Here is a 5,000-nt window from a genome sequence, read left to right as displayed (position 1 = left end):
GGAAGGAAACCCATGGCAATGTGACACTTGCCATATTCTGCCTCTGTTGAGGTGGCTCCAAGATGCTCCAGACCAAGAATCTGGCTGTAGTGAACCTAGGGTTTGGACATGCCTAAAGTGTGCGGGGCCTAAAGGAGTATTTGGTCTTGAACTAGCCCTTCTTCCTCACGGGGATTTGCCTGAATGTGCTTATACAACTCCTCCAGCAGCTGCAATTTGGACAACATGGGTTGAGCCCTCTTTGAATGCTATAACAGAAGAACCACAGTTGCCGAGAGGACAACTGACTCGCTCTGAAGATGCAGACATAGGATGGACACTTGAAAGAATGGTTAAAGAAGAATTGCATTTGGTAATTGTTGCTGCATGTGCCCTTGTTCTCTTGGTGTTAGCTCTAATTATTGTTGGTATTGTCCTATATAATAGACATTCTGCCTTTTATTACATGTACGAAGATGACCCCGAGAAAAAGGAAAAACGTATGAAATTCAAAGATAGCAAAAATAACAATAGTCTTGTATCGAAGACTCCCCTGAAGAAGAAACATGATGCAACAATTTCAACCATAGACGAGTTAGCAGACATTGCAGGCTCTCAAGAAGTGATCGAAGACGACCAGAAACTTCATGACATTCCTAATCATAACAGCGTTTTGAACAGTACAAATTCGGTCAACCATTCCCAATCCCCAAATCACATTAGTGCCATTAACAACCTACCAGATGTCAGCCAGGTCTCCTCAAGCAACAATGACTTTCACCTACTAAACCACATCCCATCATGTAACTCAAACCAAGACCAGTGCGTCCCACAGGAAAAACCAGACGAACAGTGCAGCTCTTTAGCATAGGACTGGTGCCCATAGTGAGCTAATCAAAGAAATTACACTGTAGATGCGAAAAGTCCTTTAATATGTGCATTTAAATGCTACTGATACAGGTGATGATTGCATTTATCACTCCGCTATATCTAATGCTTCCTGAACTGGTAGGGCTGTGAAGACTGTGGGAATGCATCAGACCTTTTACTATAGAATGGGCCAGTTTCTCGTACTCACAGTTCGCGTGAAATTCATCCATCTATATGCGAGGGAAAGAGAGAAACAAAACTTATGTCATTCATTTTGTTAAGTGCTCTTAATGGAAGTGGTTGGTATCAATGTAACGACATAAAGCATATTTTAAAACAAACAAGAAAAGCGAAGCTCTAGACCTCGTTATTAGCGAAAAGAGATTTCAAAGAAAATGAAACAGTTTCATGAACATGCATTGAACCAAACTGAAAGAAAATGTTGTATGAATAATTGTATATCTAAGAGCACTATTTAATGGTTAAACGACCTTTTGTACATTGATTCGTTCTTGGGACCTTAGCATGTTTGTAAGTTCAAGCATATTATCACCTAACCCCGAGATTGTCTTCCAAAACCCTTGAGTATATGACTTAATTCAAAGGCTGGGAAAAGCTGATAGACAAACTATGCTCTGACAGCTTTTACAGTGTAAAAACCCAAGTTTACAATTTCAGTATAATCTAGAGAAGGTTATATTATATGGTATGAAAGTTATGGTGTTCCTATTGGATGTTTAACATTCGTTCATGAAAATATGGTTTTCTCTTTATTTCATCTTGTTTCAAGCATAAATACAAATATGCATTTGATATCATATGTATTCATAGTTACACATAGACACACATTATATATGTGTATGTATGTGTATATATATATATATATATATATATATATATATATATATATATATATATATATATATATATAATACATATATATATATATTTACATATATATATATATATATATATATATATATATATATATATATATATATACACATTCATACACATATATATATACATACATACATATATATATATATATATATATATATATATATATATATATTATATATATATATATATTTATATATATTTGTTTATATATATATATATATATATATATATATATATATATATATATATATATATATATATATATATATATATATATAGTAGCTACTATACTTCTCAGGTTTCAAGTCTCTTTTTTAAGTACATGCCTTGTAGTCTCTTCAACATCATGAACTCAACTGGAGGAAACAAAAGATGTAAGAAAAATAAAAAATAAAACTATTCGAAATCTCAAAAAGTGTACGAAACTAATGAAATTGTTTGATTTTCTACTCCCCATTTTTTATACCACATGAAAGACATTATTAAGTGAGAATTATGAATTGTTCTACCTTGAGATCATAACATATTTGTTGTACTAGTCAGCGAGTCGTTTTATATATATAAGTGTGAGGCAAACAGAAAAAAAATTAAAGCCTTTTCCTCCCGAGGTGTGTCAGTCTATAATCGGTGTGTTTCCGATATTTCGTCCTAAGCCTGAAAAAAGGGGCTCTCCGTATATACTATTATATAGAAAAAGAATAAATATAATATATATTACATATAATTTTTCGCTGTAAATTTTCCTCTCTTTCAGATATTAATGTTCCTTTTATTTTAAATAATGTTCATTGCTTGTGTTTCTCCTGCCCTGTCCTTTCTTTACTTCTGTAAATATATATGGAATGTATGTGTGAATAGCGAATTTTGATGCTAATTGTAAATGTACAAATTTTATACTACTTAAAGATAATAAATTCCTTAAACCCGACAGGATTGTTTCATTTATCCCTTTGATAAGAATGAAATTATCCATAATATTTAGATTCAGTTGCTCGAAGATTTATTAAAGCTAAAATTTTAATAAGCGTTAATGTTGATGATGTAATCTCTTTGCTGTGTAGTTTTAGATAATCCGAGTTATTTGGATAATTGCTTCATTGAAAAAATAGTAACAATTTTAGCCATCTGCCATTGCCCTTTTTTTAACTAAGAAGATAACAATTAGGTTGAAATTAAAAATAGTAAGGAAAACGAAATGTTTGAAAGGAAAGAACAAATTATGTCCATAGTAAACCAAGGACGCTCAACGTAAATGACTCAGAAGAAACACTTACATATCTATAAATATCTAAAAGTATCTATAGCTACTTGCATTTAATATAAAAGACCTTAAAACACTTACCAGGTTTTTTAGGTGGGAGAATTAATGCATGCTTGAAAAATCCTATCTATTGTTGTAAAGGAGTGAGCAACTTAGTTATCTAATACTGAAAGGCAATCTCTTGAAGAAATTTTTGAATTTATCAGCATGTCTAAGAAAGATTAGTCTTGATACACCTCATTGAGACCTAAAATAATATTGGTTAGTCTTGACACACCTCACCGAGCCCTAAAATAATCTATATTAGTATTGATACACCTCATTTAGCCTTAAAATAATCTTGATTAGCCTTGATACACCTCATTGGGCCCTAAAATAATCTAGATTAGTCTATATTCCCCACATTGAATCCTGAAATAATCTAGATTAATCTTGATACACATCATTATGCCCCTAAAATAATCTAGATTAGTCTTGATAGACCTCATTGAGCCCTAAACTAATCTAGATTAGTCTTGATAAACCTCATTGAGCCCTAAAATAATCTATATTAGTATTGATACACCTCATTTAGCCTTAAAATAATGTAGATTAGTCTATATTCACCATATTGAGTCCTGAAATAAGCTAGATTAATCTTGATACACATCATTAAGCCCCAAACTAATCTAAATTAGTCTTGATAGACCTCATTGAGCCCTAAAATACTATAGATTAGTCTTGATACACCTCACTGAGCCCTAAAATAATCTAGATTAGTCTTGATACAGCTCATTGAGTCCTAAAATAATCTAGATTCGTCTTGATACACCTCATTGAGCCCTAAAATAATCTAGATTAGTCTTGATAGACCTCATTGAGCCCTAAAATAATATAAATTATTCTTGATACACCTCATTGAGCCCTAGAATAATCTGTGTATTCATTTTGACTTCGAAGAAAGTAGGTCAGGTCAAGAAATTAAATTTTGAAAATAATAACAGACAGAAAAGTTGAAAATAAACTCGAAAAAAAAAACAATGCTAGTTGAGTAAAAATTTAGAATTAGAATGAAGAAGAAGAATGGTATGAGAAATTATTGCACGTTACTTCTAAGATTAAATAACGCATAACCTTTTCTGCTCTGATGATGTTTCTTTAGGTAAAAATCTGAGTATGGACTTGCGGAAGACAAGATCTATAGGAATTTCAATGAGCGCCCCAGTGTAGTTCTGAGTTTCCCTTTTACCTCACGTAAGTATGCTTATACACATAAACATTTGAGGAATTACTTGTGTCTGGCTTCAATCAGAGAGAGAGAGAGAGAGAGAGAGAGAGAGAGAGAGAGAGAGAGAGAGAGAGAGAGAGAGAATCTAGTTTGTAGCAAGTTCTTGCTTAGAAAAAGTGTTGAGGGAAAGCCTTTTTATTGTTTTGTAAATACGAGAGAGAGAGAGAGAGAGAGAGAGAGAGAGAGAGAGAGAGAGAGAGAGAGAGAGAGAGAGAGAGAGAGGGAGAGAGACTTTACCTTGTAGCATGACAACCTAGAAAAAGAAACGAGGGAAAACCTTTCTACGGTTTTGTTTATGTATGACCAGCCTTCAAGATTCACCTCAACCCACGTCAAACCAGGTGAAACAAGGCTGTGGCTACTGACGACTAAATTAAACCCACCAATGATCCAACCCCCAACTCTATCTTGAAGTAATGGTAGCATATGCTATAAGCCGAAGGGCTTATAGAAGAGAAGTTATGAACAATTAAAATGGAAACTTTTAACAACAGTAACAATTCGTATATAAACTATAGAAAGAGACATGTGACAGCCTGTTCACCGTAAAAAAAAAAAAAAAAAAAAAAAAAAAAAAAAAAAAAAAAAAAAAAAAAAAAAAAAAAAAAAAAAAAAACATTCATTTCAAGTTTGAACTTTTGAAGTTCCATCGATTCAACTACCTGATTAGGAAGATCATTCCACAACTGGGGTCGCAACTGGAATAAAACTTCTAGCATG

At 32.7% G+C, this 5,000-nt stretch overlaps 2 pseudogenes; both read left to right on the top strand.

The window, feature by feature from the left end:
- Positions 1-1,686, top strand: part of LOC137641353 (carboxypeptidase N subunit 2-like) — a 41,368-nt pseudogene extending 39,682 nt beyond the window's left edge.
- Positions 1,687-2,074: 388 nt separating this feature from the next.
- The window catches only part of LOC137641005 (leucine-rich repeat and transmembrane domain-containing protein 2-like), a 35,015-nt pseudogene continuing 32,089 nt past the window's right edge, over positions 2,075-5,000 (top strand).

The sequence above is a fragment of the Palaemon carinicauda genome, chromosome 5 (genome assembly GCF_036898095.1).
Source record: "Palaemon carinicauda isolate YSFRI2023 chromosome 5, ASM3689809v2, whole genome shotgun sequence".
Lineage (NCBI taxonomy): Eukaryota > Metazoa > Arthropoda > Malacostraca > Decapoda > Palaemonidae > Palaemon > Palaemon carinicauda.
This window is presented reverse-complemented; position numbering and strand designations above follow the sequence as displayed.